Source organism: Calypte anna, chromosome 12 (assembly GCF_003957555.1).
Source record: "Calypte anna isolate BGI_N300 chromosome 12, bCalAnn1_v1.p, whole genome shotgun sequence".
Taxonomy (NCBI): domain Eukaryota; kingdom Metazoa; phylum Chordata; class Aves; order Apodiformes; family Trochilidae; genus Calypte; species Calypte anna.
Genome location: NC_044258.1, coordinates 3,350,255 through 3,367,414, shown reverse-complemented (window position 1 = coordinate 3,367,414; position 17,160 = coordinate 3,350,255). Strand labels below are relative to the sequence as shown.

Sequence of the window (17,160 nt, the reverse complement as noted above, 5' to 3'; positions counted from 1 at the left end):
CACTTATTCAGCATCTTTGCATTGAGAATCTCAGAAGTGTTTAACAAAAGGGAGTGGAAATTATCTCCAGCTTTTGCACAGGGAAAGCTGAAGCAAGCTTTTAAGAACTTCTGGTGTGGGTTTTGGAGAGGTGATGTGCTCACATTTTGAATTTAGGTTTGTTGGGTTTGGTTTTTTTCGCCCTGTTCTTTTTTTACTTCTGTACTTGAAAGCCATGCCAAAGGCAGTCATGCAAAGCCTGGGCACAGGAGGTTCCTTAGCCTCCGTGATCCTCTACTGACTGGGAAGCTCTGCATAAGGCTTTGGGTTTTGTGTATGTTTTGACCTTGAAACCTGGAAGAGAAAGCTTTCTGTTGTTTAATGGTAAATTACATTACAGAGATCTTGATGGGATCATATGGCAGGGAAGCTGTCACAGGTCACATTTATGCAGAAATAAACTGAGAAATGTCTCTCTCTGAACAGTCATCTCACTGAACGATCTCCTGTAGGGAGGCAGCCCAGAGGTCCTGGTTGCAGTGGAAATCTTGGTCTTGTGCTGAAGGAATGATGGAGACAGTGAGATGGGAGCCCAACTCACAGGCATGTTGGCACAGCCTTTTAGTCCTTCTGTGTCCTGTCAGGGTTGAATTTGCTTCCTGAGGTTTGTGTCTGGCCGTGTTTACACATTGGGAACATACTGAGGGCTCCCAGCCATCACTCTGCAGTCAGCTCACTTGGCTGCAGAAGGAATTTGTCCAAAAACATGTGTCAGCACTCCAGCCCTTTGAACGCACTGTTCCTGTCTCATAACAAGCACCCTCTTCATGCAGCCCTGCAGAGGTGAACCCAGAGCTTGGAGAAATCAAAGGAAGTGTGTGGGGAGAAGTGAGTCCCTGGGTCCCCGTCAGAGGGGAGGTACCCAGGGGAGGGTGAGTGCCCAGACCCTGCTGCCAGGCTCTGACAGTGACCATCAGTGGTACTGTCCCAGGAAAGTGACCACATGGAATGAAGTCACTGTCTGCTCAGAGTTTGGTGAATAAGAAGTGAAGTAGTACACAGGAGCTCTGAAGACCTGGGAAAAAGATTGTAAAAACCCTTGGGCTCCAAGTTCAATCCAGCTGAACCTGGAGCATTTCCCTCCCCAGGAGGGGCAGGTAGAGGCTACATCAGCCAGTGGTGTTAAGCAGTCAGATAGCAGCATCACAGCATGTGCCATGCAGGTATCTCACAGGCAGGAAAAGCTGTGTGTAGAACTTCATGTATTATTTCTGTTTATTACACTGCTAATGTAAAGCTCCTGACCTACCACTGCATCTGGATGCAAAACTCCAGAAAGGTAATTGAAAAAATTTGTTTAGAAAGTAACTATTCCAAGGGATTTCAAAGCCTCTGGCAAAACAGTGGAAAAAATCTGGCATTTGGTGGAAAAGATCCTGGTTTAGGGTGGTTTTTTTTTTTATTATATGTCTGCAGTTTGCTGCTGTTTGAACTATGGCAACTAGTGAGCATTCATTGAGGGTGGTTTGGCAGTAATTGTTCTGAGGTTATTCTACAGAGCACATGAACTTGAGTAAAAGCTTAGCTCAAGCTTAATGAGTTAGATGAAAACAGTGTAAAGAATATTGGTTTTTTATGTAATTTGTGATTTTAAAACACGAACTACTTTGGGCTGCCCTGCACAGAGATACAGCAGCAATAAAGCCCATGCTTTGGGTTTTCTTTCAAAATGTCTTGAAGATGCCCCAGTAACAGCATCTCAGTGTTAAAGGACATACTTCTGCAGAAAAGTAGAGATGGGGAAAAATTGTTTCCTTTGGAGGCTGGAGAAGCCTGAGCAATAAATCTTTCAGTGAAAGGTGCTGAGTGCCTGTCCGTGTTGATACAGTCAGGAGGAGCTGCACTTCAGTGACAGGAAAAAGTCTGAGAGAGGCAATGGGCAGAGTTCAAGAAATACCCTGGGAGCGCTGAGGCTGATAGATATTGTGTGTGTTTCAGTGATATGTGAGAGGATAATCCGAGGGGAAAAAAAATCACGGCTAAAATTATGATTAGAAGGTAGAATGCATTCTGCTTGAGCATAAAAGTTATGCTATAGCATCTTGGTGCTTATGCATCTCTCCAGCTTTTGAATTGTAAATTGGTATTTTGGGCTGAGCTTTCTAGGAGCCGAATGTTACCTGTATCGGTATTGAATTTAGAAAGTGATGTAATTCTGGGGAAACAGACGTGGCATCCTCCTCCTCCTCCTCCTGCAACATCTGCTGCCGGAGCTGCTCGATCCGCTGCGAGGGGCAGTGCCCTTGCCGTGCGGCTGCTCGCCAGCAAGCATCGCCCTCGGGCTGGGGCAGGGCTCAGCCTGCAGCCAGCTCTGAAAGCTGCTGAGCAGAAAGAAGCTCCCGGGTCCGGCCCATCGCGGCGCGTTTGCTGCCGAGTTCAGCGCATCAGGCAGCGCAGAGCCCTGGGCGGCCCCGCTCCAGAACCGGGCTCTGACCCAGCTCCCTCCTCCAGCGCCTCCTCTGCTCCGTTCCGCTCTGCCCGCACAGGCACCGCAAAGGGAAACTGTCACAGCTCCACCTGCGCCTTGCGTTTTATTTATTCATGGCCCGTGGAACAATGAAGTCAGAGGTAGGTGAATGATGCAGTGCAGGAAGTTGCTGCAGCAGGAGCTTCGCTACACAGCTGATGGTTTAAGGGATGGGGCTAATGCGGAGGGAAATATTAATAAATTCTGTTTGCGCGTGTGTCGGGCAGGGAGGAGGCAAAACGGGGCTCTCTAGGTGCAGCAGATGACGTTTGCTAATCGTGTAGCTTTGTGTTATGCCTGAAGTAGTGGTACAGAAAGGTTCTGCTTTCTTGACAATGATAGGGAAGCAGTCTTTTCAGGGCTAAGCTATCCACTTAACCTGCTAGAAATAATGGAAAGTCAGGTTTCATCCTTATAAATGCACAGCAAGTTCTCCACAAAAAAATAAGCCTGTTAATCATGGGAGCTGATGTGCTGTGTTATGTAGATCGCCAGCATCGATTCCAGGCTGTAGGTTCAGGTTTCTTATTTGCATTTAATCGATGAAGACTTTGCCCCCCCTGCATCCCTTCTGGTGAATTTCTGGTTTTTTGTTGCTGCATATATTTATTCCCCTCCATGTATCTGCTTTTAAATGAATCATCAGAACAATAAACAATCTTACAGCAGAGGGAGCAGAATGTTTCGGGAAGCGAAGATCCTTCTGTTAAATGACATGCAGCCTATGCAGTTGTTAAAGGAGGGGTTTCCATGCAAACCAGGGGTGTGTTTAGGGTTTTAAAAAACCAGTCTCATGTCTGTCCTGTGCACAGGAATGTGGGGATTCATCAGAGAGCCATGGGAATAGAATCCCAGCAGAGTTCCCAAAGCAGAGCCTGGGGCTGGCCTGGGTGCAGAGGTGTTCTGGGCTTATGTAAGGGAGAGCTGGAGCCTGGGGACAGAGAGAGGAGCTTGGAGTTTGGGGGTCAGTTTGTTTTTTAATACCTCTGAGTAGATATAATGCATTTCTTGGGCTTAGTATTTTTTTAAAACAGATTTGTTAATTCCTGCCAGTGTTTTAAAACTGGATTTAAAAGATACTAGATTAATGGTAGCAGATTATTATCCTTTTTTTTTTTTTTTTTTTTTTTTAAATGGGGTATTAATCATGGCTATTTTTTGCAAGTACCAGTTACCTTAAACTGCTTTGGATTTGGTGTGCCTGTGTTCTGTCAGAGCTGATGAATGGTTAGAATAAGCAAAGCAGAAATTGGAGCTGCCACCAGGGCAGGAAGTTGTGAGATCCCTGGTTAAAAACCAAAGCTCTTCTGTGTGCTGCTTGTCCCCAGGTCAGCTCTTATGCAGTAGTTTGAGATGGAGATAGTGGCCTTATTGGTCTTATGATGTCTACATGCAGCTGGAAGCAAAGGAATGAAAATACTTTTAAGCCGTAAGCCTAGTAAAAGTTCAAATTTGTGGCCAGGTTGCTGGTTTATGGGATTCTTTATGAACACAATATAAAATACTTTGACTTACCAAATGCTCACTGACACCAGTGTCAGCACTGTGTCTCTGCTGTGAAATAGCCAGGGATGATTCAAAGGCAGTAAATTTGGATCTAAGTTTTGTGTGTTGGGAAAATCCCCTGGACACATCAGGTTTCAGGGGGTTGAATGAGGCTGATGTCTAAATAGAGAATTTCTTTAGGCAGACTGAGAGGTGTCAGTCGTGGTGCATCAGTGGGTTAAAGTGTGCTTGGGGGTGAGAGCTTTTGTGACTTGGAGAAGGTCACAGGCAGAAGCATTCACCTTGGCTCCCTGTAAGCCCAAAGGCTCCTGCTTCCCCCAGGAGCATCCCAGCAGGAGCAGAGGGGGATGTGAGGCTCTGCCCTCTCCCCAGCAGACCAGAGTTTGGGGCAGTGGCTGCCTGGGTATGTGCTGGGCTCCTGAACCCTGGGCTGCTCCCCTTGGAGCAAGTCAGTGTGCAGCATCTTGTGGGTACAGCCAGCAGATGAGAAACTCTGGTTCATGGTAGGTTTTATAAGTGCTTGAGGAAAATACTGCTAAATATTACTAAAAATTACTTTTTCTTTTACTAAATTGTCCTCTAATTTTAAACATTGTACCATTTCGAGTCATTAATCTAGTTTTTTTTTTCCTAATTCTTTTTTCTGTAATAAATAACTTAAAACATTTTTTTTCTAAATTAAATGAAAACAAGAGATACCTTTTTGCAGCTTAAGAAAAAAAGTCTGGGTCTTGAATTTATAATTGCACAGCTTCATTAGCATTGAAGTATTTGTGCTTGGAGTTATATCCATGATTACATATTTGAAGATCCAGAATCTTTCTGGTTTTGGTCTTGCAGTAACCTCAGGCAGTAAAGATTGGGTACTCTGGATGTAGAAGTTTCTTATTCAGTACACAGAAGGAGGGGTCTGGGGGGTCCTTCTTGATGAAATCATTATTTTTGTAGAGAGTAGAGAGGCAAGTCTTGTCTCATTACTAGTCAAGTCATGCTCTTTATGCCAGAGGAACTCTAGTAAAAAGTGAATGGCCCCGATGCTGAACAGCAGTAAAGCAATAAACCCCTTCATTTACATATACACAGTTGCCAGTTGGAAACAGTGCTGGTGAAGGGCAAACAGTGCATCAGCAGCTGCATGAAACTGGAGCATTTTTTCATTACTCTTTAAACAAATTTAGATTTTATTTTTTTTTTAATGTAAATACTTGTTTTGCTTCAGTGTGCAGGGAGGGCCCTGATAGGTTGCTGCAGTGCTAAGGGTTGTGTGAGACTGTTCAGCATCCCCCTCAAGCTGCTGGGGACAAAGGAGGCTGAGGGGGAGCAGGGGTGTGAGGCTGCTGCCCTGAGGGGGGGGGGGGAGTGGATACCAGAGTGACCTGGGGATTGCATGGACATCCAGGAGGTTTTTCAGACTCTTACCTGCAAATGGCAACCCTGTCGCAATAAGAAATGCATCCAAAGTGAGGACAGGGAGGGAGCTGGAAGTTTAAATTGGTAATTGATAGAGCTGCCATGTTGATCTCCTGAGACCTGAATGGGGCTTGGAGCAGCCTGGTGTAGCAGCAGGAGGTTGGAACTGGATGATCTAAAGATGAATGATCTAATCACCAAGCTGTGATTTTGTGATTCTGCTTTGACATTGCTGCTTCCTCAAAGCTTAGTCCTCAAGAGTGCTTCAAAGCACTGAAGGAAATTCACATTTTTCAGGAGAGAGAGAGGAGTCTGGATTTGAGAATTCTCCCAGGTTAGAGGGGATTCCTTCAGAAACAGAAATGTTGGATTTGTCCAAGTCTAGAAGGTTATCAGGCTGCTGTGCTGTGCCACTTGGAAAGTTAAATCACCTCCTGAAGCATGAGAAAGACTAAAGGGAAAAAAGCAAACAGCTTTTTAAAAAAATACTTGCTTTTCAGCAAGACAGAACTATACATCTGTGCCTCTTACAAGAACAGCACAGCTGGCTGCTTCCTCAAACAGCCTCACTTGCCAAGGTGAAAAATCCTGCTGAAATTGAGTTTGAGCTAGGATCCTAATTTTTGTTAAAAAAAAAACAACAAAAACAAAACCAAAAAACAAAAAACAAAACAAAACAAAAAAAACAAAAAACAAAAAACAAACCCACAGCAGAAAAAAAAGAAAGCCTTATACCTGTGAAGACCAAGCAGCCCGGACTTCAGTAATGTTTTAGCCACTGTGTTAGAAAGCTTGACTGTGTAATGGGACCAGTGTGAAGGTGGGGTGTACCAAGATGGTGCTACCCAAGGGCTTTCCCAGGCTAGTGAGCAGCAGCATCCTGCAGTGGTAAGTGCTGATGTGGGAGCTGGCAGTCAGAGGTCCATCATTAGGACATAGTTTGAGGAATGGGGAGGAGAGCTGAATCTACTGCCTTTTGTTATCATTTTTTCTCCTGTGATAGAGGGGAGATGTTCATCTTGAGCTGCAGAGAGAACTCCCTCATATTTAATATCAGGCATGAGGCACCTGTGCCATAATCTTAAGAAAACTGAATGTCATGGACTCTGGATCAGCTCCTTAATGAAGTGAGCTTGAGGGGGTTGTTTATATTTTGTTTTGTGCCACAAATATAAATTAAAGCATTACATCAGAAATATGTAACTTCTCATCTTTGGATGGTTTTTATAAACATTAACTGATTTACATGCACAGCACAGGCACCCACAGGGCAGATGCAAATGTCTTCATTTTTCCAGATGGAAAGACTGAGGGAGAGGAAGGGAGAGAACAGTTTGTTCAGCTGCAGAGGAAGGCTGATACTAGAGGCAGAGCTGGATTCTACTTAAGTCTCAGCTGCTTGGAGCATTAGACAGTATCATTTTCATCTGCATGAGCAATCAGACAGAGAAACAAATCTTTTTGAAGTGATTTTTGTGTGTGTGTCCATGCCGTGTACGTTTGACATCTCAGAACACAGAGTTTGGCAAACATCTTTAGTTCTTTTCAAATGAAACCATGTCTCAGGTCTTGCAGGCAGGGCTGAACTGACAGCATTGTTTAAATGGGTATAATCACGTTGTACATAACACCACAACTTACTGAATCTCACTCTTCTATCTTTTACTAAAATGCAGGGGAAACAAAGCTGAACCATCTTGAACTTTCAGCACTGAGCACAGCAGTCAAAGCAGTGGAAACAAGTAATAGTTGCAGACGAACAGAAAAAGGAAAATCATGATAATGTAGTTCCCAGTCTTTCCAGTTTTCCTAAGCAGTGCTGAGGTCCACTTTGTGGATTAAAAAGCATTAGCTGGACAAGGGCTAAGCAGCATGGTTAGGAAGCAATTCTGTTGGAGGATAAGGGGGAGAAAACCCAACTCCTTGTGAGGCAAGGGGGTAGTTATGGTGACCTGTTCAGGCTTGAGGCAGGTAGCTTAATACTGATGTTGCGTACTCCAGCAGTATTTTCCTAAGATTTAAGCCAAGATTAGAACCATTTGAGATAGTCTTGAAGGCAGCAGTCAGCAGAGGGGAACACAGGGATCAAAGGATGGAGCTTGAGAAATGGCCTGTGGTGCTGCTGTGCCTTTGTTACTCAGAGTGTGTGAGCAAGGGTGTTGTTTCAGCTGTGTGCCCCTTCGTGGGGCTTCACACACACGGGATTCTTGGCTTCAGTTCCAGAAGGGGAGGAAAAATATCTTGCCTTTTAAACACTGCTCTCTTTTTCCTTGTTTGATAACTGCTGCCAGAGTGAGCTGACATGCTCCATTCCAGTGGAGAGCCAGAGGAAAATATTTCCTGGTAATAAGATCTTACCAGTTGGATACTGTATTCAGGACGTGTTGGTATAACCATAATGTTTTTTATCTCTTGACTAATGGGATGAATAGGCTCATGGAAAACTAAACCATTGCATTATCAGTAAAAGAACTGCTGAGATGGGGAAGGGGAGGGCAGAGGGGGGCCCTGTTTGCTGTCCTTGTGTCCCACCCAGGGGCTTCTCTGTGCTCTCCTGCTTTTCACTCACAGGCACACGTGAGATTCAAAAGCATTGCAGGGAGGTTGGAGTGGCAGGAGCATTAGGCTGCTAAAAGCAGTATGGAAAGTCGGCTGGGAGGGAAATAAGCCAAAAAAAGTGATTGCAGGGTTAAAGTTTCACTTCCTCCCCTTCCTGTTTATGTGTTACCGGGAGCCCTGTTGTCATGGGTCCTCTGTCACACCATGTGCTTTGTCACTTCACCTCATCCCAGTGCTTCCACTGAACTTTATAGCTTACCAGTGCTGTTTGCTTGCCTGCTCTGTTCATCTCCACTTAATCACTCTGCCCAGCGAGGCACCACCCCCAGCGCTGCCCCTGCCACCTTCACCTCGCGAAAAGCTCTCCCCAGGGAGGGATTGTGTGGCCCGGAGAGGATCCCTGGAGCATGTGGGTGCTCAGGGGATCAGCTGCTGCTGCCCAGGGGCAGTTTCCATGCCAGTGCCCACATCTCGTTCAGCCCGGGCACGTTTAATAACACAAAACTCAAATTCCAGACGTGTCTGAAGTAGACAGCAGGGCAGAAAAGGAAGAGTGTTGCAGAGAACTTCATTTCTTCCCCAGATGCTTCCCCAGAGTGCTGGTGCCTGTGTGTGCAGCAGTGCAGACCAGGGCAGGGGCTGCAGGTCTCCTGTGTGCAGCCAGGCAGCAGCTCTGACTGGAGGGCTGTGGCCCAGCTGCCCACACCCTGCAGCCTTTGTCCTCCTTGTCCTCCTTTCTGCAGGGGACTGAACAAAAGCCCATCTCTGTTTGGCTTTCCGGTGTAGCCTTTGCACAAGTTCTTTTTTTTTTTTTTTTTTTTTTTTTAAAGATAAGGAAACCCACGGAGGAGGTTATGTGCAACTTCTGCTTCAGTCCAGAGCTCAGACATCAGCAGAAGTGACTGAAGCAGCTGTCACAGCTCTCTGAGAACACAAAGTATTAGCATGCAAAAGGAACAAACCCAAGCAATTCACATTGCTGCTGAGGTTTCTGCATCCCAGTACAAGCTGTTTGCTCCAGCACTGTCAGATCTAGGAAGTTTGAAATAAAGCAAGATGCCTGGTGTGCATGTTTGCATATCAATACCAGAAGTGTTTTCTAGTTTGCATCTGAGCATCAGCATCACTGGTGCTTGAGGTCAGGGCAGTACCAGAATCTGAAACACTCGTGCATGAATTACTCCTTATGTTTGCTTTGCAGGCTTTCTGCTCTTGCAAACTCCATTTTTTTGTCTGAATGCTGTGTCTTCTGTGCTATCTCCTGGGTCCTATTACATCATCCTTTTACATATTCTTCTGCTCACAGTATCTGATCTGAATAGCTCTACCCACTGCAAGAAGTTTCAGCACATGGCAAAATTGCCCAACTGCTTCCACCTAGATAAGCAGGTTCCTGGAAGCCACAGAGAATTTTCTGCAGCAGTCTACTTTGTGAACCAGACCAGAAAATGAATAGAGTTTTCTGTAGATGTAGCCTTTAATTCTAATTGTGTTGCAAACAACCAAGTTTGTCTTTTCATCCGGTCTCCATAGTGCACTTGTGTCCATGACTGTCATTACTATTTTTGAAGCTTGGGAAAAGATCATGTCTTATCTTTCCTGAGAATATAAACTGGAGGGTACAGTGGAAGTATGACTGGTGAAAGTTGACTTTTATTTGTTTATTTGTTTCTGTTTGAAAACTATTTGTCTGTAAAACGGAAAGCAGCATTCAAAACTAAGATTAGCACAATATTGAAGATAAATTTCAGAAGGTTATCTTAATGAATATCATAGGATCCTTCAGGTCTCAACTTTGATACTGGAGTGGGACAAACTGATGGGAAGAGTTGCATTCACTGGATGAAAGCTGGGGATCTGTCTGCCTTGGTTTATTGTTACAGTGCTGCTGCCTCCCTCATCTGTTGCTCAGACTTCAGTGGATAAAAGGGTGTATGATGCTTGGTGCCTAGATTGACTGATACCTGGACTGAACCATAGGTTGGCTCTCTGATCAAAACAGGGCTCAATCACACTTGGAGCTGACTGATGCTTTGCAGAGGCAGTGGGTGCTACACGGGCCATGGTAAGGACATGGTCACAGGCAACAAGAAACAAACATTGAAAAGAAACACCACCTGCTGGTAGCCAAATGTGATCTGACCAAATTACATCTTGGACAGCAGCTGTGTGCTTGTGATTGCAGGAGAGTTGTGCCACTGAATAGATTTTATTTTAAGTTGGGTTTCTTATGGGGGGGAGAAAAAAAAGTGAGGTATTTGAACAATCTAGGAAAAGTGAGCCACCCGCTTAGGATGTGTTTACCCAGTCTTTTAAAATATTCGTGTCCTCTGACATCTTTATTTACCTTGGTACATAAACACTAAGTCAAGCTGGTTCCCCTTTCCTGAGCTTAGTGTTTTGAAAGGAAGCTGATGTTCAGTCTTGCTAAAGAATTTCAGACAGGTTGACAAAAGGCTGGTGGGTAAGAATGGTGCCATCTTGGAAGGGAAGGGTGTCCTCCCTGGCTTTCTGCTTCTCATAAAAAACTGAAAAAATCTCAGCTCAGGCCATGTGATACTGATGCTGCAATTCTTATCCAATTCTGGATAATATGATTACAGAAATAGTTTATTTCTGTAAATATGTGCTGTAAATAAATGATCTTATTACATAAACTTTCTTTTCTAAACCCATCTGGAATGGATGAAGCAGCATTTCTAAGCACTTCATAAGGCCTGTCATTGCAGCAGAGGTTTCTTCGCAGCCTTTAAAGCATTTGAATTAATGCATAATGGTATTCTGTCATCTCTTAGCAAGGCTCACACTCTAAGCACTTTTATACACAATAGAAATTAAAATGGAATTGAGTAAATTCTGTCTTTCAAAATCATGAACTGTCTAGTGATTGTCTGGGTGCTTTGTATTAAATACAGACACGTGGATCTAGCAGAGCTTGGCTACGTGGAACAACAAGTTGTGAAATGTAAAATGGTGGGCCAGATGTGGTAAAACAAATATTAACTCTTCTCATACACTTTTTTTCTTTTTAAAGTATATGCACCTAGCATTATAGGCACAGATTGGGTTTTATTCTTTTCCCGTGCTTTAGGATATTGAAAAAGGAAGATTTTTTTTCTCTAAATACATAGTTTATTGGGTGAAAAAAATACTTGGTGTGCAACAGGTTTTTTCTAAAAGCTTCTGAAAACCAGTGAATATGATTATTTTGGGGTCATCTGCACATGTGCCATGTTCATGGTCTCTGATCCTTGGTTGCTCTGTGTTTTCCAGCAGTACCTTGGCTTTCTAGGGACCTGTATCCCCTGCTCTCTCCATCATTGCATCTTAGTAAAATTCATTGTGATCATGCCAGCGAATGCAAACAATAACTCTCACAGGCATTTAGCATTTTTTTTTAGCATACTATGATGAGGTTACTGTGAGATATCAGAGAAAAAATACTTTCTCATACATAGCTCATGTGTAGGACCAGTTTTTGTGCAGTTGTCTCCATGGAGAGCCCAGTGAGGTGCTCTCAAGCTTATGTCCATCAGTTCCTGGGCTGATAGAGGTTTTCTGCTCCTCATGTTTGAGCTGTTACTTCATACTTCATGACTTCTGTCACTTTAGATTTTCATGGTTGAGTTTAATGTGCCTGATTCTTCCCTTGAAGGTGTTGCCTGTGGTTTTTTGATCTCAAGGATAAACCCTTAAATGGTAATTTAAGGGAAAAGCAAGAAGCTGAGAAAAGAGATGAGTAGTTCACCACTAGCACTGGTCTGAACTTCACCCTCTCTTCTGTGTTAAAATAGCTGCAGAGAAGTAGCTGGGTGTCTGTCCTTCCATCTCTCCACATGGGGAAGGTGCTGCTGCTTGCCCTGGGTGGCACCAGCCCAGGGAGAAGTCACACTGGGAACTGGAGAAAGTTTCAGATTCTGTACCTCAGGGGCACACTTACAGCATCATATTGGCAGAAATGAGCTGTGGTGTGTCTGATCCAGAGCAGTGAGGAACCTGCAGCCCAGGAGTCTGCAGAGAGCTCTCTGTCACACAGTCACCTCTCTGATGTCCCAGAGCCCTCGGGTACAGTCTCTCAGGAAATGCTAAAGTTGCTATTCCTGCAGGAAGGAAAATTTAGACTTGCTGGGTGATACTTTGTGGGTTTTACCTCTAAATATGTTTTTCAAGTTGTGTAATATCAACAACAGTGAAGTTCTGAGGTAATGTTATGGACTTCTCTCACACTTACCTAGATCTCTGAAGTGTAAATGTGTGATCTTTCACAGCTAAAATGTGGTGGGTTCCAATTCCTTCAGTTCCTAGAAAAAAGAATTCTTGCCTGTTCTCATGCACCTGGAACACTTAATGAGGGGGCTTGTTCTACCTGATTGTACTTTTCAAAGTACTGTCTCACCGTGGAGAAACAAATTGGTGACTCTGGCCAGAGAGCACAGAGCAGAGACTGCTGGTGATTGGTAATGTAAAAGAAATAAAGGCTTGTGAGCATGAAGTGGAAAGAAAATATTCAAGGGACTTAATACCAGACTATTTGTCACTTCCTGAGCATGGTGCTGCCTTTGGTGTGGTTCTGATAGGTACTCTGTCTGGAAGTTTTCTGGTGAATGAGAAGTAATGGAAATGAATATTTTAATTGATCTATTCAGTTGTGCAGAAATAACTAAATGATCTCTGTTCCCTAAATAAGAATAGAAAAATCTGTGACCAAAGCTGGTCAGACAGCAGTCCTGTTCAAAATGATAGGAGCACTGCAAAGAGCTTGCTTTCTTTAAATAGCCATCCTATTAGCTGAAGAGCAGCAGAACAGCTCTGGGAGGCATTTCTGTGACACTGAATTATGTCTGTGAAGTATCTGATGCCCTTCTCTGAATTTGACCTTCATCTGCCAAATTCTGACAATTCCAACCTGAGCAACCCCTGCCTAATCCCAGGGGAGACCAAGTCTGTCCAACTGAGACTGTTCATGTAATGACTTTGGAGCCTTTCTGATCTGGAAACAGAGAGCAGGTCCCCTCTGCCCAGCTGGGGCTGTACCTGCAGCAGTGCAGCTGAGCAGGGTAGGTGCTGCGGACAGGGACACTGCTGGGGCTGCCTGCCCAGGGTGGCCTCAAGTCCCTGCCTTCCAGCACCCACACAGGCTGCTTTCTGGGGAACAGACACTGTAATTGTACAGACATGTTTGTCTTTCAAGTTGAAATACTTCAGTGGCATCTTGCAGAACACCACAGAGGTCACACCAAACCCTACAAGCCTAGAGATCTTCTCAGACAGAGTGTGGCCAGTGAGAGCTGCCCAGACCTTGCCAGGGAGATGGGGCTGCTGGATGTCAGGCAGAGACCTGGGATGAGGCTCCACACCAGGACAAGTCATCTGACTTCATTTGCAGAGCTGACTCCTCCATGAGATAATTAATGTTAAACCAGAGTTTACCTTCCACCCCCAAGTGGCATAGTTGTGTTGTCAGCATGGAGGAGCCACCAGGCAGTTCCTCTTAAGTGTAATATTAATTTTAGCTCCTGGTATATGCTCTGCTGTAGATGCCAAGACTCTTTCTATAACAATTAAGAAGCATTTCTTTGAGTAAAAATATCCATGGTGTTCGACTGCCAAGAGCACTGCATGTTTCTGGACCTTTAAATTAAGATTAAGGAATTTCTGGTTAGAAAAACCTATCTATATATCTTGATATAGAGGTCTTCTGAAGCAAGACTTTACAAGAACATGTTTGATCCCTCTCAGTAAGGCTTCAGAAACTGTTCCCAGGCACTGAATCATCCTTAGAGGGCCTGGAATGCATTTTTATTGTAATAACCAAAAGTCTTTTTCTTTTCATTTTTGCCAGAAGAGAAATATTTAACCTGAGTATGAGGAATATTTTCAGTATTCATAAAATGCTCCAAACAACTGCTTATTTTTATTTGCCAAAACAGGGTGGAGTAGTGAGTTTTGTGACTGAGATCATCACCACCCAGAGAAGTGACCTGTTGGCTGTTCAGTGGTGATGTAATCCTAACTTAATGCTGATCATTCTTTTAATTCTATAAATTTAGAACAATATTCTCAGAGTCTATTTGTTCCTTGCAGACGGACTCTGTATTAGTTTGTGTGAAAGAGCCATGATTACAATTCCCTCATGAATATGAACAATTTTCTCCTAGCCAGGCTGCATCTCCAAGCTTCTGAGCCTCTCAGAGCCTTTCTGACAATGAATACAAATTATTTCCTGCTTTGTGTTTTCCAGCACACGGAAGGGCAGAAGCGAGAGAGGGAGTTAAATTGAAATATAATTGGTGCTTCTGTGGCTCTGCAATACTTAACCATGGAGGTATGGACAGGCAGTCAAGATTAACACCCCTCTTACTCACTGAAAGCTTAACCTTGCCTTCCCTCCTGCTGGAATGTGCAGCAGAGCTGTGTTTATTGCCAGCGCTGTGGAATCCTCCCTGTGGTTCCCCTCAGCTGTGCCCAGCTGCTGACCCTGACCTGTCACTTGCAATAAGACTAAAATGCCACCCTGCCTGTTTTCCATCCAGCCAGCTGGCATTTCATGACAACTGAACATGAAGCTGCTGCAATGACTCTGAGGCCTGCCACAGAGTGGGCATTTGGAGTTTGCTGAAAGCTTACGTGTTAGGGTGGCTCCTGCCTGCAGGTTATTCCTGTCAGCATGTCTGGGGAATGCCTTGTCCACTCTCTGCTGTTTGGTGAGGCTTAAGCACCAAGTGTCCAGCTGAACATGGCTGATCCTCAGGACAGGGCTGAAGGAGTTATTTGTGGGCCTCTTGCATAACAGGTTGAGGATGACCTCTGGCTTGGAGGAGCCCTTTCAAAATACCTCTGAAAAGCTGCTGGAGCAGCCCAGTGTGGCAGGCAGCTGCTATAGGGAGGTTAAATCAAGTGATTCATCAGCACAGCAGGGTTAGGCTTGGGGTATGCCACAGGTGTTCAGGGTGGGTTTGGGTTTGCTCTGGACAGCCAGGCACCAGAGCTCTGCATCTTCCATTGCACGTGAGTCTGATCATTTCAGTCATGACTTCAAGGCAGAAGGGCTTTAAGTTTTGGTTCCTGATGCCTAAAATTCCTGCAGGCTCTTGTTGGGTAGAGATACAGTTTTGCAGCTGCTTCCCCTGTGGAGGAAGCCTCAGTTGTTGCAGCTCTCCAAGCCTGGAGCAGCTTCCCACATCAGCATTGGGGGTGAAAGGGCCACTGTTGTTCACAGGGTGAGACCTTTGCTCCTGGCAGGTGCCTGAATTGTCCCATGTCCCCCTCTCTTGGCATGGTGAAATACAGAGTTAGGTATAGAGAAGAGAGGAGGCCCCAGAAAGGAAGCAGAGAAGTAACTTTTCTTCTCTTGCATCATGAGTTGGCTCCCCCAGAGTTTTATTTCATGGACCAGGGATGGAGAGTAAGGGCAAAGAATAGAAGAGATTTCAGTTTTACTCAGATTGGCTCTTTTCTGAATGGGCTGACATGTGCCAGTGCCCATGTCCTGAGACCATCCAGTCCTTCCTGTGCTGGGCTGTAAAACAGGAGTGCATCCTGCACTGAGTTTCACAAAAAACACTAAATAGAGTCATGGAGGGGACTGGGCAGCTTTATGGTTCCTCCCAGAAAGCAAGAGAGGAGAACTGGCCCAGTTTTTGTTCCAGTCTATGTACTCACATTGTAATAAATTTGAAGGGAGGGCTTTCAAATGCATATTTACAGCTTGTTTTGGAGGTAATGGAAGCAGATTGCTAATATAAAACTGCTACAGAAAGTAGGATGTACTTATTACAGCAGAAAACTTGACCTGAAAATAAACATGACCTGGAGTAATGACAGCCTTATAGCCTGTGGAAGAGGAGCAATTGATAAAGGTGAAGGGCTGTTGAGAGCTAAAAGATACTTGTGTGTATACACACAGGGTAAAACAGAATATGTTAGCATAAGTGCATTTCTAAAAATAACCAAAGAGTCCCCTGCAGTGTCTGTCCCGAAATGGGGAGATAATACAACACAAATTGTGGAGATTGGTTGCCTTGTAAATTTTTTTTTTCTCTCTTCATTATCATGGATAGGCCATGACTGCACAGCAGCATTCTGGGCACCTGCTGGAGTGAAAATTCAGAAGTAAATGTTTTTCCTTTGGTATTCATTACAGACCTTTCAGCTGCTGTAAGGTTACTATTTTGCATGCTGCTTTCAAGTCAATTGTAGCATAATTTAAAAATCCTGCTGCATCCCACCTCTCACTGCTGTCTCATCTGCCTCACCCTTGGGGTTTGAGAGCAGAGAGAGGAGATAAAAAAAACACATAATGCCTGTCTGCAAAATTATATATACACCTACAAAATCAAGGGACTAAAATACCATTTTGAAAGGAATTTAATCAATAAAGTGTTATTTACTCTTTAAAGATTTAAGCATAACACCATAGGCAGTTCAGGGCCAAGAAGTCTCTGGGTAGGTTCAGCCATTTCTAGAACCCAGATGAAACACTGGCATTTTGTGCTGTGCTGAAGTGACTGGAGCAAATGAGCCAACTGGATTCTGGTGCATGAATAATGTATCCTCTCAGAAATACAGTCTTCATATTCTACAATGAATTTATTTGTTAAAACACCATTCCCACCTATCTAAATTGTTCTGTTTAGGAAATAAGTGTAAGCTGCCTTCTGGAGCTGAAAAAGGACTGCAAGGCCTCTCTGGTGTTGCTCTGGCATCATGATGGCCCCAGCTTTTAATGAGAAACAGCAGACAGAAGGCTCTCCCTCCCTGTAACTCTTGGCCTGCAGCAAAGAAAATGATAAAACCTGAACACCTCTGCTGAGCTGCTGTTGTCAAATGCAGTGCTGGAGATTCTCATTAGCCTCTGATCCCAGTTTGATTAAGCAATTACAGCTTGGGGAAGCTAGCGTGGAGCTGGTTGGGAGGCATTTATATATTTTTTCCCCCATGAAAGGCAATTAACTACTAATTGTACATAAAGAGTTTAATAGCACAATATGCAGTTCATCTTCCTCTTGCCTGCATGTTTATACCTGAGAATTAAGTTACGTTGTTGTTTGTTTACTGGTTCAGAAAATACCTGAAGAGACTTTGTTGATGCAGGTGATATGACAGCGTGTGATTATCTGTCAAAGCAGCAGGAATTTACTGCTGATGATGCAGGAGTTGGCCTAGGCAGAGAGTGGCAC

The 17,160-nt window shown here is 44.2% G+C and overlaps 1 protein-coding gene across 4 annotated transcripts in view; it reads left to right on the top strand.

Annotated features, from left to right (window-relative positions):
* The window catches only part of IQSEC1 (IQ motif and Sec7 domain 1), a 329,109-nt gene that overhangs the window by 222,730 nt on the left and 89,219 nt on the right, over positions 1 to 17,160 (top strand). Inside the window, exon 1 of one of the 4 annotated variants that reach the window (XM_030458208.1) lies at positions 2,364 to 2,607. The exons of the other annotated variants lie outside the window; for them this stretch is intronic. The gene's annotated coding sequence lies outside the window, so the exon portion shown is untranslated. Of the gene's footprint in view, positions 1 to 2,363; positions 2,608 to 17,160 lie in introns of those variants that run through there. 4 annotated transcript variants of the gene reach the window in all.